The 14349-nt window shown below is 37.9% G+C and overlaps 1 protein-coding gene across 2 annotated transcripts in view; it reads right to left on the bottom strand.

The window, feature by feature from the left end:
- GALNT1 (polypeptide N-acetylgalactosaminyltransferase 1) overlaps nt 1-14349 on the bottom strand; it is a 128094-nt gene that overhangs the window by 76973 nt on the left and 36772 nt on the right. Inside the window, exon 2 of one of the 2 annotated variants that reach the window (XM_081252536.1) lies at nt 4849-4903. The exons of the other annotated variant lie outside the window; for it this stretch is intronic. The gene's annotated coding sequence lies outside the window, so the exon portion shown is untranslated. The remainder of the gene's footprint in view (nt 1-4848; nt 4904-14349) is intronic. 2 annotated transcript variants of the gene reach the window in all.

Raw genomic sequence — 14349 nt, 5'->3', positions numbered from 1 at the left:
ACTACTGTCTAATATTCAATTGGCTTATAATTATACACTATGAGGCTTACCACAGTTTATCCCTTCTACCCTTAATAAACATGTGGTTATTTCTAGGTTTCTGTTATTACAAGCAGTACTGCTATGAATATTCCTGAACACGTTTCCTGGAACAAATGTGCCAGGGGTCAGCAAACTTCTTCTGCAAAGGGCCAGATTGTAAACATTTTAGGCTTTGCGGGACATAAGATCTCTACTGCAACCACTCAAATCTGGTGTTGTACCACAAAAGCAGCCAAAAGTGATATGTAACCAAGTCAGTGTGACAGTATTCCAATAGAACTTTATTTATGGACACTGAAATTTGAATCTCATGTAATTTTCATATTACAAATTATGAAATATTTTTATTTTTTTAACCATTTAAAGATGTTAAAAACCCTTCTTAATTCATGAGTTGTCACACCAACGCTGATTTACAGTACATACCTAGGGGAATTAGGTCATAAGGTATACATATTTTCAATATGACTAATATGGCAAATTTGTTTTCCCAGGTGTTTGAAACAAATTAGAAAGAAAAATGAGAGCTCTGGATGTGTTATATCCTTGGCAACAGTTATTGATGTCAAACTATTTTATTTTTTGACCATCTGCTAAGTGTGTAGTTGTTATCTTAATGTAGTTTGAATCTGCATTTTCCCACCATCTCTGACATTACTGGTCATTCCATTTCCTCTTCTCTAATGTACCTACTGAAGTTTAGTCCATTATTCTACTGGGTGGGGTCGTTTTGTCTTTTTCCTATTAGTTTGTGAAGATCTTTATACAGTCTAGATTCTAATCCATGTCAGTTACATGTACTACAAGTAACTTTTCCAGTTTATAGCTTATCTTCTTAACAAGAGGTGTCTTTTATTATTTTATTTTTTTTCTTTCTGGCTGCGCCACACAGTTTGCGGGATCTTAGTTCCCCAACCAGGGATTGAACCCAGGCCCTAAGCAATGAGAGCTCGGAGTTCTAATCACTGGACTGCTAGGGAATTCCCAAGAGGTATCTTTTATAGTTCACATTTTCTATGTCTTAAGAAACTCTTCTCTATCTAGAGATCATTAAAAATAATGTTTTAATGTCTAAAAATTTTAAAGTTTTACCTTTCCAGTTTAAGTAGAGATTCAATGTCATCTTCTTCCATGTTGATAACCAATTGTCCCAGTACTATTTATGGAAAAGTTCATCCTCTCTCTAGAAGTGTGCAATGCCAACTTTGGCATAAACCAGGTTTCTGAGGTTCTATGTTCTGTTCCATTAGTCTGTCTATCCCTACACCTCATGGCTGTCTTAATTATTACAGCTTTATAATAATTTTTGATACACAGTAAAGCAAGCATTCTCACCTTTCACTACTTGAGGACGGCCTTGGCTACTTCTGACCCACTGGCCTTCCTTAGCTATGACGACCATTTAATTACTTAAAATGATATTCCATCTACTGCAAAAGAAATCTAGTAGCTAAAAGTGCTTACACGTCTATGGTAGAACAATTCTACTGTTCTGAAAAAATAAACCAATTACAAATTCATAAAGGTCATAAAAAAAGAAGTTGGAGATAAAAAGAGGAATTCAAGAGAAGTCTAAAAAAAAAGTTCTAAAAATGTTTTTCAAAATGACAGCACTATTAAAATAAATGCACAGCACCTAACCTTTACGTCTACTATATTGTTATTCCTTAAAAAAAATGGCTTCAGTATTTTAGAGTCACAATCATTCCATGCTGTCTGGATATTTATTGAGTCTTAGTCAACTACGTTCTTGCTACCATGTCAGACCCTGTAGATGGTAGGAGCATGAAGGCAGTGATCCACACCACAGAAGCTCTTATCACACTATTAAATACCAGTGTAAGAGACACGCCATTCACATTACAAAAGAGAAACATCAACTCAGGAAACCTGGCAGGAAAAAGACATCCAGATAGGGAAGTTTCTAAATAGGTTTTATCAGGCAGTGTAAGATACTAAACTTTTCTGCAACAAGGTTTTCTTTAAATTTTTTTCTGTAGTTGTTTTGTTTCTGTCTCTCCTTTAGCTAAATCCCTTTAAGGGCTTCCTGATGTCCTGTTATAAAGAACACTGTTTGCAAGACCACAGGGAGAGTCCGCACTTACGAAATTCCATGGTCAAATAAGTTAGGGAAATATTACATACTCCATTCGCTGTACATCACTGCACCAAAGGCTCTGTGAAGTCCTGCAACAAGGAAAGCTATGTACATCTGTTAACTCAGAACTTCTCATATTCAAGCACTGAACCTTCCCCATCTACTTTGTCTTTCTTTTTTGCATAACACAAACCAGGTTTCAAAGAGCAATAAATAAACTAGTAAAGACTGGTTCCAAATCCTGGAACCAGGTAATTTTTAAATTATGGGTTATTTTCTTTCTGCAAAACTGTTATTTCTGTGAATCTGCGAATTGCATAAAAAAGAGATCCCATTGTGTTTAAAAGCTTCTCATGAGGCAGACCTTCAGCGAGAGAGAAGGTTAATTTTGTAATATCTTGATTCAACTAATTCAAGTTCATATTTCTGTATCGTTCTTTAACTTAACATATACCTGTATATAATACAAATAATTGTGGACAAAAATGGGAAATCCAAAAGTCACCATTATATAAATCCCTAAAAGAAAAGAATCTACAAACCTACCCTCAGGTAAGTGAAATTTGCAAACTATTTCTACTATCAATTATTTTTTCTAAGTACAGAGTATCATATTATAAAAATGTATCATCATTAAATTTTGCATTCAGCAAATGAAGCATTATTTCATGTAGGAATCTGAGAGGAAAGAGTTAACAAAGAGTCCTACCCAGTCCTTGCTAATCCCTGGGGGATGCCTACAGCCATGGCAATGAGCCCTGGCCAAACTCTGAGAATTCAACTCCTGGAATGTTCACAGTCACTGGTTAAGGATGTTAGAGGTGATGAGTCAGGATGTACCAGGCTGTCAGCATTGTTTAAAGTAACATCAAGATTTATGATGCGCACCTGGTATCTGGTCTGGAGCCCTAAGTTTCCACTGCCATGGCTGGCCACATGGCAGTAGTATGCCTATGTAACCAGCTTCCTGTAAGAACTCTGGACTGGAATACTCATGGGCTTCCCTGTCTGGCACATCTTGTACGTGTCCCTATCACTCACAGCTAGAGGGGAAATCGTGTCCCTGTGATCCTCACAGAGGGAAGATTTAGAAGTCCGTGCCTGATCTCTCTAGCAATCACCTATATATATCTTTTTCCTGCTGTTCTTGCACTGTAACCTTTGCCGTAATAAAAACTTAGCCATGAGTACAACATTATGTTGAGTTGTTTTGTCAGTTACGTCATTATGTCAGTCTTTCCAGCAAATCAAATAGTTGGCAGTCATGGGACCCTCAAAACAAACACCACTGAAGAATTTCGTTTGCCATAATACCTACTTCTCCCATTACTTTTCAGAAGCTAAATGATCATAAGAACAATATCCTTAAATGAATAAATCAGTGTACAGGATAAAAGCTAAGATGTAAGACTGAGATTACTGTCCTTAGAAAGGCTTGGTTGCAAGGTTAGCCCTTGGCTGGTGTCTGGGAACTTGAAGGATAAACAGTTCCCTACAATGATATAAAACTTACCTTAAATGATAAGTGGGCTTCACTGTGCCTCAACTGTTTATACAAACATTATGGTTTATGCAAAACATCTGTTTTCCTTCTGGGAGCCTGAAATTTTGGTACATGCTAGGTGGAAGGTGCCTCCATCGCCAGGTCCACTAAAAACATTGGCACAGAGTCTAATGAGTGTCCCTGGTTGACAGCACTTCACATGTGTTGTCAAAATTCATTGCTGGAGGAATTAAGCTCATCCTGTGGGACTCTACTGGGAGAGGACTCTACTGGGAGAGGACTCTACTGGGAGAGGACTCTTGGAAGCTAGTGACTAGTCTCCTCCAGGCCTCACCCCATGCACTTTTTCCCTTTGCTAATATTGCTGTGTATCCTTTCACTGTAATAAATCTTAGCCATTATTATGATCATATGCTGAATCCTATGAGCCCGCCTAGCCAGTCACTAAACCTGGGGTTGGTCTTGGGGACACCCACCATAATCAGCATTTTAAAACAGAAATGGGGGTCTATTAGGCCAAATGCTGAAATTCAAATTTCAATTCCAAAACGTATTAGTTATGTGATCCTAACAATTGTACTTTATTTGCATAAATCTGGGCCTTTTTATTCCTCTGAATGAGAAAAACATACCCACCTTATAGTCCCTGAATTAAATGAAGTAATGCACAACACACTCATAGTAAACACTCAGTAAATATTAAATAGTATTTCTAGAGGCTCTTTCTTAGATGAAATGAAAAATCAGGAACCTTTTATATTTGTACTGATGCAATGAGAATTCAAACGGCCATCTGGAGTACTGCAAAGAGAAGCTCAGAGACAAACCCTAACCCTCCATCTCCATAACACTAGTGCTATGAGTGCTTTCCAGTCCACATGACAGAATTATTGGTTGAGCGCAAGCAGGTTAAACAGTATATAATAAGTATCTTTTTATTTCTAAACCTGGTCTTCATTTAGTCTTCAAATTGACCTCCTGAATGAGAAGTGAATTCATGAATATTAATTAGTACTGTGGCTATGCTTGATGGTTATATTTCTCAAATTACTACACTAGGATTTTAGTACAAGCCATTTTCTTGTGTGTATATGAGGCATAAAGTCCAATGAACATAAGTTTGAACCTACATCACAATAAGAGCAAATCCCAATGTAAAGAGAAGTACAACCCTCAAGTCATTTACTCCCAGCTATCAACTTACCCCAAAGTGGTTTTTCAAATGAATTCATATCCCAAATCCACATGTCCCACATCTCCTGTTGAAAAATAAATTTCCTAAAATCAGTTTATTACAGAATAACTCTCTCTTCCCCCCATTACCTCAGCCATGCTATTCCACTGGACTATACACCAGCCACCACCTGAGGACAAGGACCAAGTCTTACCAGCTACTTCCCCAATGCTGAGCACAATACCTGGCACAAAATATGTGTTCAGTTAATGTTGATTACATGAATAAGTGAATCAGTGAATAAAGTATTTCTGAGATCCAACACCAAGCTCAGTGGAAATACTGTAAAAAGTATCTCTCCTCCTCTTAGAAATCTATGAAGATATTAATTTCCCAGGTGGGAAGGCCAAGGACACAGACAGCACCTGTGGCAGATACTGTTTGTTCCTTATCTCCCACCCCATGTTTCTCATGGCATTAGACCCCTAACTGAATTCAAGTGATCATTCTCTGCTAGACTACCTATTCTTGATTGGTCCAAGTCAACTGTGACTGTTCTACTCCTCTTGCCAGTGTAAGTAACCAAATCTCAACCAATAGGATCTGAGGGGAAATCTACTGGGAAGCATTCAGGAAAAGTTATGCTCCCTCACAGAGATGCTGAAGGAGAAACTATACTTTTCTGGCTTTGGATATTGTTTGCAGAGCATACTTAGAAGTGCTGCAGCCATCTTGAGGTCATGAGGGAAGCCAACATCAACATGCTAAGGATGACAACATGAAAACATGGAAAGCAAAAGGGACCCTGTTGTATCATGGGGCCACTAACAGACTAGCCCTGAAATCTCCTAGGTCTAGACTTCTTGTTACCAGAGGGGATAAAGCTCTATTTGTTTAACTGGGTATTCTGCTACTATAGTCAAAAGCATGCCAATACATCACTCTGCAACCTACAATTATTGATTTAGATAGGCACATGTCCTGTGAAGAAAAAAATGAGATGTGAACCAGTGGAGGATCCAAATTAAGGAATCTACTTTTACAGGAGATTGCATAGGAGCAGAATTTCAGTATAAATTTAACAGCTGCAAAGTAGAACCTGGTGTATAATATGCCCATTCTTAGCATTATTTAAGCTATCACAGAATCACAAATCCCTAATTCAAACTTCAATAAATATCAAGTATGTACAAGACACAAAACTAAGTAGTGTGATGTACATAAATATGAAGAAGGCTCAGTTTCTGCCCTCAATAAGCTTGTAGTTTAGGAGCATAGATAATAAGCTTTTGTGGCACTTTACAATTTACAGAATGCTTTTCTATCTTTGCAACAGGTGCCAAGCTACAAGGAGCTATACTGCACAAAGGAGAGAACCTGGTGAAGGAGATGACGGGAATTGGTTTCAATTAGGAAAAGGCAAAAGGATATTTCAAGTGGACAAAACAATGTGAGCTAAAATAGGGAGGCAGGAAAATCAAGGGACATCTAGGGGACAGCAAACAGAAAAACTGGGAGATGTGGTTGAAAGGGTGTGTTCAGAACAGGGGAAATCTTGACTCTCACGCTAAGGAGTTTGAAGAGCAATAGTCACAGGAAATTTTCCCATGTTTTTAATTTTATCTCTTGAATACAGATGACAAATCATTACAACAGAACACTGAGGTTTCAGAAAATTTCCATCTTTCCTCCCAACCATGAACTGAGATACAAGGAAATACACTGCCACCATCAGCAGTGGAAAACCCGAGAGATCCTGGGGAGCAGTTTCTGGCAAGTAAAGGATCCAGCAGAAACCTCCTCCAGGCCAAAGGCCCATTTTATTTTCTGGCCAGAGAGTCCCTAAAGTCTCCAAGGTTTTGTTCTGTATTTTTGCCAGAATACCAACCTTAGCCCTGAGTTCTACAATCCTGCCCTCTTCCCCTCAAATTATCTCTCTCTCTCTCTTCTTTCCTTTACCACCTTCTATGCAAGTAGTCTTCATTCTCTGTCTCCAATTTCTCAACTTCTCAATTGAGTGTAGTCTGGCTTCACTTAAATGAAACTGTTTTTGATCAAGTCACTCTAATGTCCTAACTACCAAGACAAGTCTCTTTCTCATACTCCTTCTACTTGATGTCTCAGCCTCTTAAATTATTTGCAGAATAGGCAGGCTATAAGTAAAACATAACCTCTTCTTTTCTTGGCTCCAGGGTCATTCCTTGTTCTCCCACTTTTCTGACCATGCTTTGCAGTCTTCTTCTCTGGCTCATCCCACTCTGCCCGGGATCTGTCTGCATGCTGCCTGACACTGTAACAGCCTCGTTGGGAAATCCACTAGTTGTAAAGCATTACCCACCATGTACTGATGGCTCCCACATCTGTAACTTCTTCCTGTGACTCTGGTTAGAATGCAAGCTCCTCCAGCATGAGAATCATGTTTTTCACACTTGAGCCCTAAAAATCTTTTCAAATGTCTGAAGAAACTCATATATAAAATAGCATCTCCACCCTTTATTTTGTCCTAATGCTTTACTTTCCATTCTAGCACCAAACACTAATTTACAACATAATATATCATAATTAGTTTGTTAATTATCTTGTAAGCTTCATGAGGGCAGAGACTCTATTGTTTAATGCTATTACTACAGCACCTAGAAGAGAACTTGGCACATGGTAGAAGAATTCAATAATTATTTGTAAATGAATGAAAATACCAGAAAGCAATGCCATGTAAGAAGGAATAAAGGTAACTGAAATTAAAGCATTTTAAGCTTGCTGTGTTTAGGTATAGAGCAGAGATATTCGATTAATTTTAGACTTTTTAAAATTAAATATTTTTTTAAATTAAAAGATAACAACTAATCAAGTAAAAACAGTATGTGTAATCAAAAACCAAACTGCAAAAAGGAGAAATAAGAAAACCAATCAATTCGGAATAAAATGGGAAGGAACTTAAAATCATTTTAAAAACCCAGGGCTTCCCCAGTGGCACAGTGGTTAAGAATCCGCCTGCCATTGCAGAGGACATAGGTTCGAGCCCTGGTCCGGGAAGATTCCACATGTCGCAGAGCAACTAAGCCCGCACGCCACAACTACTGAAGCCCACGCGCGCCACAACTACTGAAGCCCACGTGCACCACAACTACTGAAGCCTGCACACCTAGAGACCGTGCTCCACAACAAGAGAAGCCACCACAATGAGAAGCCTGCACACAGCAACGAAGACCCAATGCAGCCAAAAAAAAAAAAAAAAAACCCTCATACAAAAACCCCACAAATATAGAAGGCAAAAAAACAAAATGGTAGAAAAAATTCCCCATACATAAGTAATTTAGATGAAGATAAAAAGATTAAATGTATTCATTAAAAGTTATCAGATTCAATTTTTTAATAAAAGCTATATGCTATTTATGATACATACATCAAAAACATAAAGATTCAGAAAAGTTAAAAGCGAAAGCAACCTCACCAAAGATATACAGATGGCAAATAAACATATGAAAAGATGCTGCACATCATACATCATCAGGAAAATACAATTTAAACAACGAGATACCACTACACACTTACTACAATGGCAAAAATCCAGAACACTGATAACATCAAATACTGGTAAGGAACTCTCATCCAACAGAAACTATCATCTACTGCTGGTGAGAATGCAAAATGGTACAGCCACTTTAGAAGACAATTTGGCAGTTTCTTACAAAACTAAACATATTCTTATCATACCATCCAGCAGTCATGCTCCTTGGTATTTACCCAAAGAAGCTGAAACCTTTTGTTCACATAAAAACGTGCACATGGATGTTTACACAGTAGCTTTATTCATAATTGCGAAAAACTGGAAGCAACTGGGATGTCCCTCAGTAGGTGAATGGATGGACAAACTATGGTGCATCCAGACAATGGAATATTAGTCAGTGTTAAAAAGAAATGAGCTATCAAGCTATGAAAAGCCATGAAGGAACCTTAAATGCACATTACTGTGAAAAAAAGCCAATCTGAAAAGGCTACATACTGTATGATTCCAACTGTAAGACATTCTAGAAAAGGCAAAATTATGGAGCAAAAAAAAAAAAAAAAAAAAATCAGTGGTTGCCAGGGATGGGGGCTGGAGGTCAGGATAAATAGAGGATAGGATTTAGGGGGCAGTGAAAATACTCTGTATGATTATTATAATGATGGATATGTGCCTTTATATATTGGTCCAAACTCGAAGAATATACACACCTCTAAGAGTGAACCCTTAGGTAATCTATGTACTTTGACTGATTATAATGTGTCAATGTATGTTTATCCTTGGTTAAAACAAACCAAAAAAAACAAATGCACCACTCTGGTGAGTGATGCTGATAACGAGGAGGTTATGCATTTGTGGGGGCAGGGGGCATATGGACTGAAATCTCTGTACTTTCCTCTCAATTTTATGGTAAACCTAAAATTGCTTTCAAAATAAGGCCTTTTTTTAAAAAAAATTGGAAGCACAGAAGATTTACACACATAAAGGTTGAATAGCTTATACTGGACTAACCCTCCCACAAACCACAATCATAAACTCTGGCCGAAAGATAAAAACAACTAAATGCACTGGAGAGCAATCAAAAGGCAGAAACTAGACAGAAGCCAGTCCTTGAAAGACAGGAACTATGCTAGGTGAGATTTGCCTTTATACAAGTGCGTGCCTGAGGGCAGATACCAGCCGACACTGTGTAGAGAAGCTGAAGTTCAAGAAGGAATTCACAATCATATTGGTTCATGGCATCAAAATATGAAGTCCGGAGCTAAAAGAGGAAAAGCGAGGGGAGATATCCTAGGAAAGAGGGAACCCCGAAATACGTATATAACCTCCACCACAATCCTTAGGTAAGCCCTGGACCATATAACACGGAAGAGACTCCAGAGGTCCAAAATGAAAGCAACAGCCAGACAGCTGTAAGAAGTGAACAAAGAAATCAGCTATTGCCCAATGCAGGGTAAACAGAGCTTGGAGTTTAAGACTAGTCAGTTGACTGCCTGCTAGAGCAACAAAGAGTCAATAATCGTTAAGACAAAACAGAATTGCAGGTCATAAAAACATATCCACAATACCCAGTATACAATAAAAACTTACTAGACATGAGAATAAACAGAAAAATCTGACCCACAGTCAAGAGAAAAAAGCAGTCAATACACACCGAACGCAAGATTACTCAGATGTTGGAATTAGCTGACGAGGACTACTATAAATACTATAAAGTGGCTACTATAAATATGTTCAGGAACTTAATAATAAAGAGAGGGAACTCTCATCAGACAAATGAAAACTACAAAAAAGGAACCATACAGAACCATGTAGAACACAAAGATACAGTCTGAAATGAAAAATTTACTTGGCAGGTTTAAAGCAAATTAGAGACAACAGAATACAGGGTCAGTCACCGTAAAGACAGATAAAAAAACAATAACCTAATCTGAAGATCTGAGTGGAAAGAAAAATATTTTAATAAACAAAGAGCCTCAGTGAGCTCACTGAGCAAAGGTACAAAACCATAAAGTTTAACATAGGTGAAACTGGAGTCCCAAAAAGTAGGGCACAGAGAAAATTATGCAGAAAAGTATACATAAAAATAAGAGCTGAAAATGTCCACAGTTGGCAGAAAACATAAAATTGCAAATCTAAGTTCAGTGAACCCTAAGCAAGATAAATACAAAGAAAATCACATCTAGAGCACATCACATTCAAACTGCTGAAAACTAAAGATTCAGAAAAAATCTTGAAAGCAGCAGAGAGAGAAAAAAGACATATTAAATACAGAGAAAAAAATGGATGACTTCTCATTACATGAAACAAAGACATTTTCAGATAAAGAAAAAGCCAAAACAACTCATGCCTCATAGACCTGCACTACAAGAAATGCTAACAGAAGTTCTTCAGGCAGAAGGAAAATGACACCAGATGGAAACTCAGATTTGTAAGGAGAAATGAAGAACATCAGCAATGGTAAATATCAGTAAATACAAAAGCCTGTGTTTTTTCCCTCCTGATTTCTTAAAAGACATGGCTGATTAAAACAAAATTTATAACTTTGTATTGTACAATTTATTAATATGAAGACATAATATATGACAAAATTAGAGCAAAGGATAGAGGTGGGAGGAAGCTTAACTATATGGTTGCAAGGGACTTAACATTTTATGTGAAATAATACAACCTAGCACCTACTCATGATATTTAAAACAAAAACAAAAGAATGCTAGGAAACTAGAAATAGAATGAATTTTGTTAACCTGATAGAGGATATCTGCCCTAAATCTACAGTAAACAAAATACTTATTGATGAAGTGTTGTAAGCATTCCCTTTGAAGTTAGGAAAAGGACAAAAATGCTTTCTATCACTTTTCCCTTCCAACAATGTACTAGAATTCCTATCCAGAACAGTAAAACAAGAAAAAGAAACAAAAGATTTAAGAATTGGAAAGACGAAAACAGAACAACAACAAAAGAAATGATAGCAAATCCAAGAAAATAAAGGCAATTAGAACTAATGAGAACTTTTAGCAAGGTTGCTGGATTCAAGATCAACATACAAAACTCAATGAATTCTTCGGTTTCCCTGGTGGCGCAGTGGTTAAGAATCTGCCTGCCAATGCAGGGGACATGGGTTCGAGCCCTGGTCCAGGAAGATCCCATGTGCCACGGAGCAACTAAGCCCGTGCACCAAAACTACTGAGCCTGCGCTCTAGAGCCCGTGAGTCACAACTACTGAGCCCCTGTGCTACAACTACTGAAGCCCGCGCCTAGAGCGTGTGCTCTGCAACAAGAGAAGCCACTGCAATGAGCAGTCCGTGCACCACAACGAAGAGTAGCCCCCACTCGCTGCAACTAGAGAAAGCCTGCACGCAGCAACAAAGACTGAATGCAGCCAAAAATAAATAAATAAGATTTAAAAAACAAAATTCAATGAATTCCTTTGCCAATAATAACTACAAAAATGCTTAGAAAGACCTTTTAAAAAATGAAGACATAGGGGCTTCCCTGGTGGCACAGTGGTTGAGAGTCCACCTGCCGATGCAGGGGACACGAGTTCGTGCCCCGGTCCGGGAAGATCCCACATGCCGCGGAGCGGCTGGGCCCGTAAGCCATGGCCACTAAGCCTGCGCGTCCAGAGCCTGTGCTCTGCAACGGGAGAGGCCACAACAGTGAAAGGCCCGTGTAATGAAAAAAAAAAAAAAAAGAAGACATAGCATGCTCATACATGGAAAATTTATCATAGTAAAGAAGTAAATTCTCTTCATATTAATCTATATACTTACTACAGTTCCAATCAAAATCTCAATGTAGTCTTTTATAGAACTTTAAAGCAGATCCTAAAATCATACTGAAGAGCAAAGCCATGAAAACCAATAAGATTTTGAACAACAAAGTGAGGGAACTCTGTCTACCATATATCAATCAAGCTACAGTAATTAAGTCAGTGTGAATCATGGGCAGAGACAGATTAAAAGACCAGTGAAACAGAATAGAGAGTCCAGGATCAGACCTACATGAACGTACAAACAACACATGACACAGGTGGCACTACAAATCAGTATGAATGGGATGGGCTATTTAATAAATGTTCATCCCTATGTAAAAATAAAATTCCTACCTCACACCATACAAAAAACCAATTTCAGGTGGCTTAAAGATTTAAGGATACAAATCTCTAAAACTTTAAAAGAAAATATAGGCAAATATCTTTATGTCCTTGGTTACAGAAGAATTTCTTAAAGAATACTCAAAAAGCACAAACCATAAAAGAAAAAATAATTACTACATGAAAATTAAAAATTTTAATATAACCAACGACATCATAGACATTTAAATGATAAGCCAGAGACTAGGGGAAATCAACAACAGAAAAAATCAGCAAAAGATTAGTATCAGAATGTATTAAAAACTTCTCCAAATCAAAACAAACAACAACACACAAGTGAAAAATAGCCAAAAGGTATGAATAGGCAAATCACAGACAAGGAACCATAAACAGCCAATGAACATATGAAAATATACTCAACCTCAGCAGTATTCAGGGAAATGAGTTTGACCTCAACAGATGAGCAGCAACACAAGTGTCAGTAAGGAATAAAAAGCCACTCCTACAATGTTGTTATAAGTGTAATCTGGCACAGCCACTTCAGAGAGCAATCTGACAATATCTAGTAAGCTGAAGAAAGCACTACCCTATCACTCAGTAATTCCACTTCTAGATATACACCCGGAAGAAACTCTACACGTACTTATAAGGAGAAATGTACAAAGACTGCAGCATTGTTTATGATGGGGGAAAAAAGGTAACAACATAAATGTGCATCAAGAGGATACATGAACTATATAATACTACATACTAGTTAAAATTAAACTAGAACTATGTGCATCTATCTGGGTAAACAATGGTGAATGAAGAAAAAAGCAATCTGCAGGATATGCACAGTATGTTCCATTTATATAGTTTCAAAATATATTAAAATAAGACACTTCATGGACATAAATATGTACTGTAAAGGTAAAATAATATGCATGAGAATAATATACCAAATTCACATATGGTTAACTCTGAGGAGGAAGGAAAGGGCTTCAACTATAATGGAACTTTTTTTATATATAAAAGACCTAAATTGTGGCAGGTGGTTAGTTCCTCACTCAATATCTACTTTCCTCTTCTTTCTTACAAATCAAACTGCTGTATTAATGAGTGGCAATTTACACATCCTGGCCTGCCAAACAGATTAAGGTAGCTAGTAAGATCAAACCAGAAATCACTGGGTGGGGTATGGGAAAGGTATTGAAAGGGAACTGACCTCACTGCCCAGATCATGAACACAAAGGATGGAGCTACAAGGACATTCTTTGCAACCATGAGAAGACCTTGAGAAAGCAAGCCACAGGCTGAGGACTGAAAAGCAGAAAGATAAGAGGAGTAGGGTGCTTGATGACCACACAGCTGCCATGTCCTGGGAGGAAAAAACTCTCTTTAAAAGCACCTTTTTTTTGGGGGGGGGGCGGGGAGAAGGGAAACAGGTATCTTTTAGATGAAGCCAAACTTAATACTAACTGAAGAGAATCAAGTAGAGAAAAATGTAAAGATAAGACACAGGGGAAAGGTGAGTTCATGACCGTTCCTGGTCTTCTGCTACTGTACTTTACTGCATGTTTAAAATCTTTTATTTAAAAAATATATTTTACTTCTCAGATTTTAAACAGAGATTCTCAAATGTTACCCACAGATGGCTGTTGGCCCACAGATCAAGCCAAAATGCACAGGCAACGTGTATGTGCTACGAGGTGGCCAACCAGAGTGGATAAAGAATCCACTAGAAACTGGCCAACCACACTGAGAATGCAGACAGTGCTATGCTATTACCACCAGCACTGCTACCGCCAGTTTGGATAACAAACAAGACTGTAAGATCCCACAGTCTCTTTGGCTCTGGGCTTGGGATGAGAAAAACCAAAAACAATTTGCAGACTAAATGGAAATCTCTGTTGTCATTCCCTTTTCCCTATTTTTCCTTCTCCCATGCATT

The sequence above is a fragment of the Mesoplodon bidens genome (assembly GCF_964165515.1).
Source record: "Mesoplodon bidens genome assembly, chromosome: 13".
NCBI lineage: Eukaryota > Metazoa > Chordata > Mammalia > Artiodactyla > Ziphiidae > Mesoplodon > Mesoplodon bidens.
The sequence above is the reverse complement of the archived record's forward strand: the minus strand, read 5'-3'. Positions and strand labels throughout refer to the sequence as shown.